Here is an 18,641-nt window from a genome sequence, read left to right on the forward strand (position 1 = left end):
AGCTTTTCCATAACAATTGCTCCCATATAAAAATAAAGTAAGGTGAGAGATTCAGTCACTCTTTCTATTATAAACTACACCGTATTATGGCTAGCATAACTTCACACTGACTTATATATATATTTATTATAATGCATAATTGGTCCATTTTTTAAAATGTCATTGTTGTTGAGCTTCGGAAATAATTTTGCCAACATTCCATTTCCGTCAGATTATCACTGAATGGTTTCAAATAGTGAAACCTCGTTGCGAAGTGAGAAAAACCAATAAAATATACTATGGTCCAATAGACCCTGCATGCTCGGTTAAGACTTTAAAGAAGTAAAAGTGTTCTAGAACATTTGTGAAAAATACTACAATATTTTCCTTCTCCCTAACTATAAAAAACGCAGAAATTAACAAAGTCATGAAATTTCAAGTAGGTAGAAATTATAGTTTTAATTTCATTCACAAAAATAGTAGTGCCAGGGCCCGACGGACCCTGGTTGCCCAGAGAAGGGTTAAACCTGAGAATGTAGACAAAATAATAAAATGGCTACCTGTGTTCTACATAACATGATATTGTACAGAGATGAGGAAGTGTGTGATGAACTCTTGTCATCTCCAGAAGCCTTTGTGAACCTAACCAGTGAGATACAGAGCAACACAGAAACAAATGTGAATGCCTCAAGTCGTTGCTCACGAGAATTTAGAGACAGATTTAAAGAATATTTCAACAGAGACTATGTTACACAAGGGGAATAGACGAGCAGTAGAGTTTTAAGACCCTTAACCATTTTTAAATTTATTACCATTTTGGAGCAAATGTAACAGATATTGTTTGAACAAATCATAATTAATATGGTAAGGAATTGCATATAGAATATGATAATAAGATTGTAATTATTTTATTTATTTGGAGAGTTTAGAATAAAGCCCGGTTCAGACGGTGCGTGTTTCTGTGATGGATTCCAAGGTGGCTGCGTGGATGGGTCGCCTGCCTGGTTACTCACTGGAAGTAATGCGCTCTGGTGGCTCCGTGGATGGCTAGCTTGCTGGATTTCGAGGGTAGGTTCCTTGCTATTTTTCGTGTTGGTTTGCAGGCTGGAAACCAAAGATGATCATATAATATCACCACTGAAACCATGTCGCCATGTTCGTTGTTTTCTAACTAAACCTGTTTTTTCCATATTTTCTAGTTTCTAAGAAACAACAATTAAATATCGGACTTTAGCTGTTTTGCACTTATGGCTTAATTACTTTATTACGACATTTACTACTGTTAATGTAGGTCTTTAGTTGTTTTCCACTCACAGTTTAGTTTCTTTCTGACCATGAGTGTTGGCAACAGATGAAGCAGCAGATGATTTTCCAATTTGAACTGTGAAAAGAGCCAGCTCCGTGTGAACAACTACCATCACCGTAGGCAACACTGGAGCCAGCCAGTCAGCACGCAGGCTACCCATCCGCGCAGCCACCTTGGAATCCATCACAGAAACACGCACTGTCTGAACCAGGCTTAAGTTAGGTTAACGCATGTTTCCTTCATTTATTTAATAGTAATTTATAGTATAAGAGTGTAAAATTTGATTTTATAGCTTGGGCGATAATTTCCACGAGTGCATAAAATCTCTTCACTCTCATGTGCTATACAATATTTTATCCATTACTGGTATCTAAATTCAGTTTTAAATTGTACGCCTTTTCTTTGTCATGTGTTGTTTGTGAACAAGTTATAAATGAATGAATGTAAGTTATGGATTTTATGGTTGCTAATGTGAAAAAGTTTTTAATTCAGTGCTGTGAAAAAAGCCATTGTTTAGGTTGCTAAGAACAATGAAATTAAGACCAGTTTTGATACCAGTTATGGATAAAATATTTAATAGTAAGGCATTTGTGTAGTGCATTGCATATCATTGCATTGTATATTTGTTTGTAACTCAAGTGATGAATTTTATATGCATGTAAATTGAATTAATCTGTTTGTTATATATTGTATACCGGTATTTTTATAGAGCCCACACTCTAGCTCAGTTGGTAGTCTCGCTTGTCTCCTGATCTGAAGTTGCGCTCGGGCTTGGACTGATTAGATACATGGTTGGTTTTTATCCCCCCCCCCCTTCGAGTTATTTTTTTTTACCACCTTAAAGCAAATTTCAAATAATCTATGATGAATTCTTGGCCTCAGCTCATCTCGCCAAAAATTTGTGTAACTCTTGAGTTGTTCTACATTTTAAAACTTCAGTGCTAATGTAAGTTCTGTGGAATACAATAAGTGTAGTGAATAGTAAATTAAAGTGCAACTTCGCTAATATGTGAAAGGAAAAAAATCAGCTCGGTCTCAATCATTACATTGATCCAGCCACCTTAAATGAGTATATCAAAACAAACTCGTTATATTAGTGTGCAAAATAAATTTTATCAATATGGTACAGTATGCATTCCTTTAACATTTAAAACGTCTTTGTATTACACCAATTTATTAATACTGAAAGTAAGATATTTGTGTTTTGAAAGAAAATTAAAAATCATTATGATAATAATGAATAAATTTGAGTGTAGTACCTATTGGCTTCTTGCTATTCACTAAAAATTCTCCACTATTAGATCCTACATTTGAGAGCTGATGGAGAATTTTGAGTACTAAGTAAAATGTGTTGATTTATTTGTTCTGTTCTATGCTATAACTTACGATATCTTGATCATGAAAGTAGGCCTATTTTTCGTCCTAAAAGAGCTGTCTAGACTCACATGGCTAAAAATTGGTATTTTATTAATAACTAACACATTTTTTTTTTCACAACTTTCAAAATATAAGTTTCAGTTCACAACTAGCTATTATTACCTCAACCTCAAGTTCTGAATTAAGAAAGCTCTTCCCATACTTACTGAGTGAAAGGACTTGATGAATCCCTAGTTTTAGAATTAATTTATTAAACTTCAGAAATCATGCTGAGATATTTAACTTCAGTATTGAGTGTAAAACTTCTATTTCATAATATTCTTATAACATTGAGAATAAGCCGTACATATGTTCTGTTTGTTTTCTTATACTGTATATTGAAATGTTTTTATTCTCATTGTTACAGAGACTTTGTCATGGTGTTTCACGATAAAATAAAGTAGGCCTACTGTATATATTTTCATAAACTTATCGTAATGTAAACTTACTCATTATTAGGGTAAGAACTTTAGACAACTTATAGGATATACCAATGCAGTATTAATGACAATATCACTGTAACATAGGCAAATAAAAACTATTATGACTATTACCTAACACCGGTATGGCCTATATAGACTAGGTTGTAATCTGATATAAAATGTTCAAATATTATGTATGAATATCTTGCCCTACTCATTATTATATCACAAAAAATTGTTACCTTTGACTTCGAATTCAATTTGGAAATATAAGAAATAAGGAAGCATAAAAATGTAACATAAAAAGAAGAAATTTAACAACACAATTTTTTTATTAAACACTATCTTCATCATCTAACATGGTGTTCAGAATTTCTTGAACTCTAAGTTTGAAGGCCCTTCGACCTCTTTCACTAAGTTGTTGCACATCCTCATGTAAACTTTCCAGAAACAATATGGTTGAAGTTTTTTTCCCCACTATTTAGTTTTTTTTTTTTTTTTTTTTTTTTTTTTTAATATCATTGTCACTTTCCTTCCTCTTTCTAGAAGGTCTCCCATTCATACTCATTGAACTGCAGGTGGAAGCAGAAGTCTCTTCCAGTACAAATTCCACGTCCTGTACTTCCTCCTCTTCTACAACCTGTGAAGGTACGGTACTTCTGGTATGTCTGGTGCTACTTCAGTAGGGGTGTTTGTAAACGAACTGGAAAGAATAATGATATCTGATATAATATGCCTTGTTTATACAATCTTCCTCATTTTTTTTTTCACTAGTCGAATACATCTAAATTGTGGTAGGTTAGGAAAATGAAAAGAACATAACCTAACTTAAATTATTCATGAACTATACTAAACCTAACCTAATATAAATTAATAATAAAACTAACTGAATCTAACAACCTTTTGGTTGTGGTAACCTACCTAACTTAAATTATTCATAAAGTACACTAAAACTAACCTAACATAAATTAATAATAAACCTAGCTGAACCTAACAACCTATTGAGTTGTGGATATTTATCTACATTCCTTACAGACTTAGACCTATAGAAGAAAAGAAAAATATTTTATCTTCTTCCAGCAACAAATGGCTCCAAAAAAATTGAGGGTATCAACGTATACAACCACTTCTTTACTTCCGATGCTCCAGAGCCTGAGGGGAGCACACTGCCTCTTCTACTTCTATACCCAGCCCTCAAAATTTGCCATTTCTTGACACAAGTCTTTGCTGAAACAAAGAATTACATGTCATGCAATTGTTCACATAGCCTACTCTTTGTGACTAAAGAAAACAGAATTGTCCATTAAATGTGTTGACTGAGTGATAGAGGTTAAGTATATGGTATTGCTTTTGATTATGTCATGAGTATAATTACTACTCTTATACAGGGTGATTCACGAGGAAAGGTAAAAAATTTAGGATACGATATCTTAGGCCATTTTGAGTGAAAAAGTTCATATGAACGTAGGTCTGTTTTCGAACGATGGCAGAGCTAGATGCATTTTTTTGGTAAAACGTCTCGCCCCAATGTGAATCAGTCATTACCATATGCTGCTGACATGAGACAAGGTCACCCATTGATCGCAATGAATGACGTAACACTGGAATCTGCATTGTGAGCGATGTAGATAAGAGAAGAGAAACAAACTGGGTGGTGAGGCATTACAAATGTCACAACAAATACGCTATCACTTATCAGTTCACAGCAGTTCAGTCAGTTACCTACAGTACAGTAGTTATACAGATACAGTTATCAGAAGTGTTAAGTTGTGTTTTTCAAGATGCCTTATAAGTTTTCGACTACAGAATACGCCGATATTGTGTATGTTTATGGTTTGTGCAATGGAAGTACCTTGCGTGCCATCGCTGAATATTAACGACACTTTCCGAACAGAAGGGTACCATATTGAAGAGTATTTACTGTCTATGAGGTTGGATGAAAGACTTGGTATAGCAAAGGAACGGGGAAACGAGAGAAGCATTAATTGATTGTATTTTGGATGCGGCATAAAGAACAACGTGCAACTCTCCCGAGCGATAAGCGCAATTTACGCCCGAGCGCAACAGTGCATTGAAGCAAAAGGAGGTACCTTTGAAAATGTGCGAAAACATCGACCCCGACATCTAGAATATTAGGTATGTATGCATACGTGAATATTACACTTGTATCTGTTTTACCTCTTTTTTCGTGTTATATGCAATTCTATGTTTTTTTTTTAATCTGTACTGTCTATTGTAATTGGGGCTTTGCCCTGTTATGGACATAAATAGATAAATAAATAAATAAATAAATCAGAAACTGTTTTGTGTTGAGAAATTCACTGAATTACTGCAATGTGAATTTTCTATTTCCGTTTTGCATGTATTTATCAACATTCACATCACGGTCTAGGCACTGAACAATATCACTTTCCGAATACAGAACCAATAAGTTTGACAATCGATCCTGTGTCATTGTTGACCGAAGCCATTTGTTTATTCTGCGCATTGTTGAGAAAGTCCTTTTGCATGTTTCGCTGTTTTAAGGCAGCATTAATGCTATTAACATTTGGAAGAACATCAGCTGTTATTTTATCCAGAAGTTCACTTATTATTACTTGCAAAGTGTCCTCTTTGAGTTTAGTGCTTACCACATTCCTAGCAATATCTATATCAGCTTCTAACATTCTCTTATTTGTTTGTGGCACTGAATAATGAATGATCAATAAAATATCTTGCGCCTTCTCAATATATCAATCTCAAAAATTCTTCACATGACATTACTAATATCATACCTCCATCTGAAAATCTCATTTCTGCTAATAGCATGTCAAGTACGGGTAATACAAACACTTAAGCTATTTCTTACTCTGTGTTGCTGCGCTGTCAGCCCTTCCTGTATCTTTGCCCCACAGTTTCACTAACAACATAGTCATCAAATTTTTTTTGAAATTGTGCGAGGTCGTTTCAGTCTGTATTTACATCTTTCTTGCTCTGTAAATGTGTCATTCTCTTTCAAAATATCTTTAGGAAAATGTTGTAAATTATTATTGTTACAATATTCTATTACTTCTTCCCACATCTCCAACCACATCTTTTCATTCCTACTTGACTCCAAATTTCCAATAGCCCCTTGAACTGCCAGATTGCAGGAAGCAATACATGAATAGAGACGCTGTAGTGATCTACGTACAACATTTGTATTTGAAAAATGATGTTCTAAAATATCAGAAACACAAGGAAATCTGAAGATTGAATATTTTGTAGCAGTTCTTTAGCAATTGAACATCTTGGGTGTCTTAAGTTACTAGATGTATTCTTTAGCACCCTTACTATTGCAGGATATGTTGCTTTAATGGAAATCAAAGCCCAGCGAGTATTACTGAGTTTGTTGATTTCATGCTTATTTATTTTAAGCTTTTTCTGAATATCCACAAATTGCACATGGATATCGGGATGAGAGAAAATTTCATATAATGACTCATTATATTAAATCCATAACAAGCAAGTAGAAACTATAACAAGATTTAATTTGTGAGCCATGCAGTGTATGTAAGATGCATACTTGAGGTTTTCAAGAACTAAAGCCTGCAATCCACTATTAACACCCGCCATAACAGCATCATAAGATTGCCCAATCATTAATGCTGTGATCCCCAAATTCTTAACCTGTGACTGAAATTATGTGCACTACCAGTACATGAAGTTGAAACGTCTCCCATTCCTAATAAGTTTTCCTTTACAGCAGATCCCTTAGCTATCTAACACATATAGCCTACTCGTCTCTTGGCACTTATGAGACTTAGCTTCATCCACAAGAAGTGCATAAAACCCCGCATCATTAATTTCTTCAACAATTTTTGTCACTGTTTCATTATAACATATCTCTAACAATTCGTTCTGTACAGTTCCACTGGTTAGATTATAATAACAACTGAATTTACTTTTGAAATGTTCGTGTTTCGAAAAAATTTCACGTAACTCCAGAAAGGTTCCTTTACTGCACGATTCTTCACCATCATTATGTCCTCTTATACCTAAACCCTGCTTTGCTAAGTACAACAGTATGTCAATTATCTTAAATAAATACTGTCTATTTTTGTTAATCAGATCCTTGTGTGAACTGAAAATCTGTGTGATTACTGATGCTTAGAATGTTCCGTATTAGTCCATTTAGTAACTGAAAACAAATGAGATGAACTTATCGCGTGTTTACTAAGTTTTTCTGATATTTTCTTCCAGTTGTGAGTGCCCTTTTTGGTAAATAAACATTCTTTACCAGAACTCGAAAACTGTCTGCAAGGAAAACAAAATACAGCATCTTTCTCCACACTGTACTCTAGCCATTCAGATTTACTGTACCATGAAGTTGTAAAACTTCTCTCAATACCAGCATATTCACTTTGGGGAAACTCCGAGACAACTGGCCTGGAAGCGCCACTAATAAGATTGCCAAGATCAGAAATATCTATTTCACTGACTGCATGGTCACTAGCACTAGCAATAGGTTGATCATCACACAGTACTGGTTACACTAGCATTAGCATCAGTAGTGGTGCTGATAGTGGTAGTGATTACTTATGTTGCAACTGGAGCATTTTTAACACTAGTTAACTCATTTTTAGATTTTTGTACACTGACAAAGAATGAACGAATGTCTCACAAACTCATTGCCCCGAAATCTCTCGCACAGCTGGCAATCATAATAATGGTGTATTGACAGTACAGAGTCACAGTTCCGTGTTTGTTGTGCATTGTTGTCACTGATCGGTATTTTTATAACATATTCACAACAATATATTGAAAGTAAAATTGTAACAAAATATACAGACAGTTTTACATTTAATTTATCTGTTTATTTCAGAAAGCAAGATATCATGAAATATAAATTCAAATTATTTTTATTTAATCTCGTCTTTAAGTTTATTTACACATTATACTGGAATCACTTTTCTTTTTTTCTGCATTGTTGTGCAGTATGTTATTCATATTTCTCCAATGCTTCTATTCCTCAAATGATGTATAGAAATTCTTATACATTCAGAAATTTAAAATAAATATTATAGTCCAGACACATGCTCTAAAGACTTAATTCGTCAATTTAAGTACAGAAACGTGATCAGAAACAAAACCAAGAAAAATCTTTTGAATGCAATATTTTCTAACATTAATAAAAAAAAAATAAGAGTTCAGACAAGTTTTGGGGGGGGGGGGCAGTGCCCCCACCATAACTCCATCTATGGTCCTATATATGTCATTTCAAACTTGAATTTTAAATTTCTGACCACCCAGTTCCCCTCAGGATATAACATACCGTAAAATGCAGGTGATCACTTAAAACAGATAAACTTCACTCTGCTTGGACTTAGAGAGTTGTTTCAGGACTTAAAAGAAAGCTAATTCATTGTTCAACAATTTTGAGTGAGGAAATTAAAAAAGTAATATTTCATTTATTTAAAAAATAAAAAAGCTATTTTAAAACTATTTTTTTATAATTATATATTAGAAAAATCATAAAAATTGTAAATTAACAGATAACAAAATTCCATCTCTCCAAATCACTCGTTCGTAGGCTATGTCTTCATCATGCCATGCATATTTGAAGTATTTATCTTTAATGGCTACAGAGTTTTTACAGTTTCATCATCATCATCATCATCATCATCACTGGCTCAACAACCCATTGAGAGTCCTAGCCTTCCTCAGTATTTTATTCCAGCCGTCTCTACTTCTGGCCTTGACTGTCCACATTCGTGCACCAATAAAGTTGGCATCCTCGTATACATTATCCTCCCATCTGCTCCTCGGTCTTCCTTTGGATCTGCTTCCTCCAGGATTGGATGTAAAGGCTCTTTTAGCGGGTCTAGTATTGTCCATTCTTACCAGGTGTCCAGCCCACTGCAATCGACCAATTTTAATAACTGTTATAATGTCTGGCTCCTTAAACAGATCGTATATTTCTTTATTATATCTAATTCTCCATTCATTATTTATTTTGACGGGTCCATAAATTGCTCTCAGAATTTTCCTCTCGAAGATACTAAGTCTTCTGATGTCCTGTTTGTTCATAGTCCAAGTTTCCAAGGCATACGTCAACACCGGCCTAATAAGCGTCTTATGTATTCTTATTTTACTTGAGATGGTTAAGAATTTCGATTTAATATATTTCAGTAATCCAAAGTAACATTTATTTGTTATAGATATTCTTCTCTTAATTTCAGGACTGATGTTGTCATTATTGATCATGGAGCCAAGATATATAAATTTTTTTACATATTCAAATTTGTAATTTTCAATTGTAAGATAAGTCGGTGCTTTATTAATAATACTTCCTTTGCGGCTGGAGATCATGTATTTAGTCTTGCTCTCATTAACTCTCAATCCCATTATCTTTGCTGCCTTTTCCAGGGAGATAAATGCCTCTTCTAGTGCTTTCTGTGACCTAGCAATAATATCTAGGTCGTCTGCGAATGCCAGAACTTCAACAGACTTATAATAATATTGTATTAGTTGTCTGTATTCCTGATTCTCTTATCGCTTTTTCCAAGGCTGTGTTAAATAGCAAGCAGGCCAATGCATCTCCTTGTCTTATACCTCTGTTGGTTTCAAATTCCCCTGATAAGTCTGACTGGATCTTAATACAGTTTATAGTTTCTTTCATTGTCATCTGGGCAAGTCTAATGAGTTTATTAGGTATTTTCAGTGCTGCCATTGCTTGATATAGTTGTTGCCTATTAATAGTATCATACGCCATTTGGAAGTCAATGAATAGATTGTGTGTCGTTACATCGTATTCGTTAGTTTTACCTAAAATTTGTCTGAGTGTATATATCTGTTCTATTGTCGATCTGTTGGGCCTAAAAAGCCACATTGGTAGTTTCAGATTTCTCTTTCTGTATATTTAGATAGTCTTTTATAAAGAACATTTGAGAGAATTTTATAGACATTGCTCAGCAGACTGATGCCTCTATAATTGCTACATTCCAAGGGGTTCCCTTTTTTTTAGTATAGGACATATAATACTGATTTTCTAATCTTTTGGCATGGTTTAATATGTCCAAACTACTTACAGATCTGTTACTAAATCTACGTATTACTCTGTGAAGAGATTTATTAAATCTACATACTTAGACTTTAACAAACAAAATTTAATAACACAATCCCAAGGGAAAAAATGGAACTTTCTGCATCAAAATCCACAGTTAATTCCCGATTTACCACGAAAATCGTCTGTAACTGCATTTAGATTGGCAACAGGCCATGATTGTTTGGCTAAACACCTGCATAGAATTGGAATATATCAGTCCCCTAACTCAACTCAAACCAAGAAATGGATTCGGAACACCTCAAATCTGTTCTTCATTGGCTGGTCATGATAATATCTTTGAAAAATATTGGAGTGCAAGAGGTCAAATGACTTTATTGTCAAACGCCTGGCATTAGAAAACAACAACTTATTCACTTCAACAATTAAATGCATACAACTATTGACATTAATTTGCCATAAATGTTATAGAAAGCATTCTATTGGAGGTATAGCCAGTCGTACGTTAATATATTCTTTCTGAATGCATTTTTCAGAGTATGATACAATAAAATTCATCGAAGCTGGGAAATGTCATTTTGAAGTTAATTAAAATTAACTGATTCCTCCTTGTGCAACTAGTTAAACAACACATGAAAAGTTCCTTGTAATAAAGGACTGTTGACTATTGGATGTACTCAATGTCTTCATCTTTACTTTGTTTATCAATAACTGCATTTCGAAGTACACTAGTATTGCACAGTGATTAGCATCTATGGTGACTGTCCACCTCAAATCCTTCCGTCTGTCTTTCATCCGCTCGTGTGGCCTCAGAATGGTGCAGCCGCCACGCGACTGCCGTTCCGCAGACATTCCGCTCGTGTGAACCGGGCCTAAAGTGGTGCCCTTCTTTGTCTCACTAATAAGTTGATGTAAAGCAGTGCCCATTCATTTCAGAACATGGTTCACCCATTCCTCTTTCTCAATGGGGTGACTGTCTCCATATACATTTAGCCCGACCAGTTCTTTGAAAGCTTTGGAATCCCCATCACTGAGTATTGTTGTATATCTAAATCCATGGCCAACAGATCTTGTCCACAAGCGTACAGCAGCTTCTCGTTCCATGGCAGGAGAGGAACCAATATAGTTTATGATACAATCAGGTTTATGGCCTTCAAACAAAAAGTGAAATTCTGCACTGTTCCCATGAAGCTTTTCTTTGCTACTGAACATCTTTGGCTGTTTTCGATAAAACAACAAAATCTGTCACATATCCTGTGACTACATCAGTCACACAACCGACACCAAAGTTTGAGGTATGGCCTCGTTTGTTCCAAGTACCATCGAAACTGACCATAATATTATGTAGCTGTCTCTCCAGTCCATACTCACACACCAGTCCGTGGGTATCAAGCACTTCTTGTCTAGGATAAGCTAGAACATCTGTACTAGTGTGTGTAGCAGTAACACATATTTTACTTAGATGATCATTGTATGCAGTTTCAGACAATGGGTTCATATCCATGACCATTGCGAAATTTTCTTGTACCATGTGACCTTTTCCAATTTCGGAAAATGCTCGTACAATCCTGCGTTTGACATCAAAAGCAAAGCTTGAAGTATCATCACACTTTACTCTACTTGATGAAGTAACATTTCCTCCAAAGCCACAATCTTCGCATAGAAAACCAGTGTGTGACTATAACCACGAGAAGAACTTATTTCAAGATTTGCCCTGCCTCCACACTTACATCCCAGCCTCCCAACTAATTCAAATAGTTTATTTTTAGATAAAAATAAATAATTGGGACCCTCAATATCATTAAGCCTACCATTACTGTTTCCACATTTTGAAAAATATTAAAAACTAGTCATACCTGTGCGCTTCACTGCAGTTGTTAGAAATAAATATGAAGTAATTACATAATTAAAATAGGACATTTGGTCCAGGGAACATCCGTGTTTGATAGGAGGATAAATTGTTTAATATGTTACTTAATTGAAATTGTATTTAAATAATTAAAATACGATCATTTTGGTCCAGAGAGCAGTCATTTCCTGCAAGGATAATTCTTTTAACACATGCTTAAATATATAACACTAGTAAGTTGCCCATTTATCAATCTTCTGTAATAAAGTGTTAAAAGTAGTGTACACAAGACTCAAGATGGACTGTAATATTCCATCTGACGTATTATCGTAATTCATAAAATAATGCTTATTACATTAGCTTTCATCAATATTTTTCATAGCAATACAGTCCTGGCCTTATAAATGAGAAGAGAAGTGTAGACGTATAATTACTGTGTAACTAAAGCCTCAACCATGTTGGCTTTCTGAAAAATCTGGCTGAAAAACTATAACCACACAAACTTTGGCAAACATTGACCATTCTGTTTCATGTGCTCTGGAAATATAACTTAACAATATGAAATATGGCCCATTTTGTTCTGTTCAAATAATGGTTGGCATATCCCATTTTGATTAATTCATTAATAATATATCCCATTTTGATCTATGTACTGATTTTCTCCATGCATTTTATACATCTAAAATAAACCATTTTGAAACTGAACCTTTCTCTGTATAAAGTCTTCAACCCAAACTTGCCCATGACGTCAGTAATTCATTTTCTAAAAAAAAGTCACATGGCCCATTTTGATCTCAGGCACCTCATTTGAAAAGAGTAAAATCCTGTCTTAGAAATACAATGAAAGAAGAGGGACTGATCGCATTAGCCATGTTGTCCATTGAAAAGACTATGTTAAACGATATTAATAAGAAGGTGATTCAAAAGTCTGCAACCTATAAGACAAGGCGAATGGAACTAATCTTTAAATAAGGAAGTTGCATGATTTATAATGTATGCAGCCCCTCTGAATTCAATACCCACGAGCCACAACTGTTATTATATTTTGTCTTAAATTTTCATTATTTCTTGTACTTCCATTTGCAGATGGTGTCCAGATGATAACCCTCTGAAACAGTCAACATATCACATGAAGGGCCTGGATGCACTGGTTCTAGTGGATGAAAAAGATGGTACTTTGACTTTTTAAAGTATATCTTTCATTTGTAGCATTTCTCTGTTATGTATAATAAAAAACCACCGATTTTCTAATTAGTTGTGAAGATTGTTCCACTCAGTGCAACATCTGGAAAAAGGGACTAAAAAGTGAAGATTCCATGTATGAACAATCTAAGCATTGTTTACGAAGTTTTTCTTTCTCCTTCACCTACACACTGCAGACAATGATCGTGAAGCAATTGAAAGGAATGGTGGAAGGCCATGTATGGAATTCTATTCTATCTTTACCACATCAAAATAACATCTTTCCAAGGTTACTTTGATTTCTGGGAACAAAAATAAGTCGCATGGTGCTAAGATCGGTGATTACCTGACTACAATAGATGAGACAACACATATTTTTTTTGTGCTGATCAGAAACTTCCTAGTAATGAAAGCCTTGTGACGTATTGTGTAGTCAGGCAATAGGAACAAACTGTTTTCTTCTTGACACTTACACTGTACACAATGGAATCTCAAAGTTTCCAGATAATAGTAACTGCCTGGTCACTGGTCACAAGCATTTTGTGCACAGCTCTCTTGCTGCCATACAAAATAACTTACAGCCTTGTTTATTTTTTATACAGCCGAACCTCATACAACATATTACTATGATGTACCGAAGTACATATGGAGTTTCAGTGCAGTAATTCTGCATCTCCATATGGTAAAGAATTGGTACAACAGAAAAAAAATTCTCTCTGGCACCAAGACTAGAACTCAGGTTTCCAGCTTTATGTGCTGGTGCTTTATCCACTAAGCCACAGAGAAAAGAGAGAATTTATCTCTGTTCTGCCGATTCTTCGCCATCTCAATACAACAGTTTTCTGGGGACTAGAAAAATTGTATTATATTAGGTTTATTGTTGTATTGAAGGATTATGAAATTTTTCCCAAATTTTCTGTTGTGAAAGAGAGAGTACAGTAGAAATAGCTATGAAACATTACATACTGTGAAATAACATTTGATTACCAGCACTGTGTTTGATTTTTCTTCTACAGCTGGCACTTTAATGAAAGTAATCCCATGTCTGACTTTAAAACGTTATAGCCAACTGTTGTTTGCTTTGAAGTTCGACTCACATTGACAAAATTAACTGCTTTTGACATACAATAGGGCCTGTATGACACTTCTGCCCAGCTGAACTGTAAATTTTATGTTCTTTCTTTGTTTCATTCTTGCTTTATGACACGCACACACACACAGTATATAAGAGAGACCTATAGTTCTTCTCACACATTTCCTTCTCAAATGGCGTCAGTTTATGATGACCTTCAATGTAGCACTTTTAAGAACAATCTCTCTTAGGATTCATATTCAGCTCTGGTAGATGACAGCACCAGTTGATACCTCGTAACACTAGTCCCTTGTTTCAGTTGCCGCACTGTGTGATCTAGTACTTGGAACATTTGGACGAACTTTTTTGTACCAAAAAGGCAAATATATTTGTTTAATATTCTGTCCTATACTTAGCCTTCATCTGTCATTTTTAAAGGTCTGACAGCCATTTTTAAAATGCTATGCACAGCTCTTTTAAACTGTCACAGCCAGTAAAACTTGGGTTTTCTCAGAACTACGTTTGTGATCAATAAAAGGCCCCTAGGGGCTTCTATTTGCTTTGATTTATATGAAACTTTTCAGCATGCTCCAATGGGTACAGTACACAAAGTTGTGCATGAAATCAGCTCTTCATTATAAACATTTCATCATATAGATTTTTAACTTTAAAAAAATCAAAGAATATTTTTTATTTTTTTATTTACTTTTATTTATTTAATGCAGGGCTGTAGAGTTTATCTTTAGCCTGATAAAGACAACATGCAATAGTGTGAGATAAGTAAATAAATAAACAGTGAGAAGAGTACAAAAATAGTTCATCTCAGCAAGAATGATGGAATTTGGATGGCCATCATCTTCTCTCTTGCTTCCCAATACTTCTCTACCAGTGCATCAAAGAATATTATCGAGTAAAAATTATGATTTCTATTAAAATTTTTATCTCATTAATCAATACTCAAATCTAAAAATTCATGCACAGTTTTCCTAATCATGAGATGTAATTTTAAAAATGCAAGTAAAAAATCTGAAGCTGTGAGGAATGTTTTGAATTTATACATAATTTAATTAAAATAAGTGAACATTATTACCTAAGGAACTAATTGAAACTTTATGAAATTTGTTACTATCATTTAAATGTACAGACACAAGAAACACAACGAATTTGGAAGCAATTTATAAAAAAATTTTAAAAGTTTCTAAACTCAGTCCCAGTGACCCTTTATAGGAACAATGGAATGATTTGAAATCACAATAAAAACAGAGGACAGTATAAACTATAAGTACAGTAACAACTCACACTTGGCAGTTGGTGTCAAACATGTAAAGGAAAAATATCCAGATTGTACACGGTTTGTTCCCCACAGCTTGGCAGATCATGTGTGACTGTATTGGACATGCCTTAGATATCACAGAAAATGCTCCAAGAAAACAAAATTCTTGGAATCGATTTATTGCAACAGATAGCTCTGAAACAGAGTACTGAATTACGGAATGGGATTGCAAAGAAACTGTGGTTTCAGAAATAATTAAAAGAAAAAAAATGGGGGGTTATAGATCTAGATTCATTTTCCGGGCTGAGAGGCCCTGGTCTATTGGTTGGTTTTATACCAGACGTTTCTTCTGCAACTGCGGCAGACATCTTCAGTGGAGTGGTATCCGAGGTCGCAAGACTCTTCTCGGCGTACCTGAGGCAACTGTTCATGGATATGTATGGTTAGTTGGGAGACTGGAGGGAAAAAGACCTTTGGGGAGACCAAGACATAGATGGGAGGATAATATCGTCGTGTGAATGCTAGAACTAGATAACTCGAAATTAGCGTTTTTTAGTTACCTCTTTTATAGCGCAAGAATCGAATAAAATGTAATGCAAGAACTTGGTAACTGATCAAACGATACCAGCGGCATCTATTTTCCATTATAACAAATAGGTAAATGAAAACGAGACATATTCCTTAGTGCAATAAATAAGTAAATAGGCAATGTCACAAAATATGAAAAATCAAGTTACCTAGTTCTTGCACTCACATGACAATATAAAAATGGATTTGAGAGAGGTGGGATATGATGGTATTGAATGGATTAATCTTGCTCAGGATAGGGACTGATGCGAGCTTATGTGAGGGTGGCAATGAACCTCCAGTTCTCTAAAAGCCATAAGTATGCTTAAGAATTCTTTTGGTATAAGTCTCCTTTTCTGTAGGCCTATACAATTCGCTTGTGACTTCATGAATAGAATTATTAAAAAGAATGGAGACAAGCTTGTTATTGTTCTGTGGCCCCTTGTGTTACAGTGCAGTCTTCGTATGACATGTTGAAGTACACATTCTTGTTACTGACCATATTTTGTAAAATATAATTAAATAATATGTGAATTCATTGTTTGGTTGGTTCTTTTAGGGCCATTCATTCTCATTGTTCTTTCTGACTTTTCATTGTGTAGTGCAACAGTACGTTTTAAACTGTGCATATTTTTTACATTTAAGATGGTTTCATCTGTATGTTGGAGTTTAGAATGTCATTTGTGCCCCTCGTATTGTCTATTTACAACCTGAGCTTCAAGTTTAAAAATTAATAAACATGTGGCACAACAGCCTGTAGAGGATCAAGGCCGACTGCTGACAAAGGTGAACGATCATCCGACTAGTATGGGGATAGCTTATGGCCCAAAGTGTTATGAACTGAAATTGCATTTATATTTTTTATTTATTCTTGAGTCTGTAAGGCTACTTAAAAGAAAGTAGTGAGTTTTGTCGCAAACATACAAATAACCAAATTTTGAATAAATTAGACCTACTTGAGGTTTTCTGGAAACATATTCCTTGATACTTCGTACATGGTTCTGAAATGTACTGATGACAGGAAATGAATTTGGTAATTCTCTAAAAGAATTACACCGAAGGAGACACATCTGCCTTTGCTCCCTTCTTGTTAAACAGACGAGAGGTTCAGGACGCAATACTAGGGAAGCAGACCATTTCCCTAGTAATTCGTTCTGGACCTCTCGCATGTTATTTTGGTATTTAGTAGTGGAGAGAAAGAGAGATGTACCTCCTTTGATGTTTTTCTGGAGAATTAATTTCAATTTCATTACATTGTTGTCAGTTTAGTCAACTGTCCGAGGACAGGTTGGAGCCCCATAAGTGACACCAGTAAGGTAACACTCATGAGGTAACTAAGCTATGAGATAATGGGGTAGGATGGCCAATTCCTTTCCCTCTTCATTTCATACATCATTGACTAGTAACATATTTCACTAATCGGACTTAAAATGTATACAAATAATAATTATTGTTCTTCCTCTGACACCTATCATCAAGTGAGATGTACTGCCTGATAATAGATGTACAGTATACATCAACCAGAACCTCAATCAGAGATGTTTTGACATTGTGGGTAGTAAAAATATATAAGTAGACAGATTTTGTCTATTCAGAATCCATTGTGTGAAAATTTATGGTGAATAAATATGCAGGTTACGAGACATGCACACTTGCTGCTGCTGCCGCAGCTGGTAATTGGGATAACACTGTCAGTTCTTTTGTTTTTATGTTTTAAAGCTATAATTTTTTTACTTAACCCCTATGTGGTTTTATATAGTGTTCCCATCCTAGTGATTAGTTGCTTGCCATTAGATACAAAGTTTCATTCTTCAAAATTCATTGTCCTTGACCATGCTCATACTTTGGATCTAGTTGATTGTAGTAGAACTGAGTTTGCTCCTTTCAAGAAAGAAACTTTACAATAAAAAAAATTTAAAATTATTTTATTTAATCTAATGTTCTTAATGTTACATAAAATTGAAGAATATCAACATACTTTATAAATAATACATAATTTGTAACATATCAAGTCATGACTATAATACTGTTTTAACATTTATCTCTTAAAGGTTAATGGCTTTGCAGTACTCATCTTTGAATAATTTCTATCTGCCTAGTCCCTTGAAATCAATTTTGGGTCCATTATTGTTTTTAATTTACATCAATGATTTAATCTCAACCATACATAAATTATCCCAGGTAATCTTATTTGCAGATGTCAAAAGTGTGATTACGATACAATCACCTTATTAACACATCTAATAGTGTTAAATCTAATGAGTGTATTGTTTAATATAAATAGACTAGCACTCAATGTTGATAATTCCATTGTGGTCAAATTTAGTACCAGTAGCTACATGTAACAGTGCTCAGTTTTTCTACAAGATTAGATTAAACGATATTGATCTCAAACAATCTATAAGCACAATCAAACTGGAAAACCCACATGTAATATATTACTCCTAAATTAAGCTCTCCTTGTTGAAGCATTAAGATCTATATTTTCTGTTAGTGATATAAACATTCCTAAAGTTTTATACTTTGCGTATTTCCGTTGTGTAATGAAATG

At 34.5% G+C, this 18,641-nt stretch overlaps 1 long non-coding RNA gene across 1 annotated transcript in view; it reads left to right on the plus strand.

Moving 5' to 3' along the window:
* Positions 1 to 2,109: 2,109 nt before the first annotated feature.
* The window catches only part of LOC138693828 (uncharacterized), a 94,524-nt gene continuing 77,992 nt past the window's right edge, over positions 2,110 to 18,641 (plus strand). Inside the window, exons 1-3 of the long non-coding RNA XR_011330528.1 lie at positions 2,110 to 2,231; positions 3,670 to 3,771; positions 13,083 to 13,168. This is a non-coding gene — a long non-coding RNA (uncharacterized lncRNA). The remainder of the gene's footprint in view (positions 2,232 to 3,669; positions 3,772 to 13,082; positions 13,169 to 18,641) is intronic.

The sequence above is a fragment of the Periplaneta americana genome, unplaced genomic scaffold, assembly GCF_040183065.1.
Source record: "Periplaneta americana isolate PAMFEO1 unplaced genomic scaffold, P.americana_PAMFEO1_priV1 scaffold_22, whole genome shotgun sequence".
In the NCBI taxonomy this organism is placed as follows: domain Eukaryota; kingdom Metazoa; phylum Arthropoda; class Insecta; order Blattodea; family Blattidae; genus Periplaneta; species Periplaneta americana.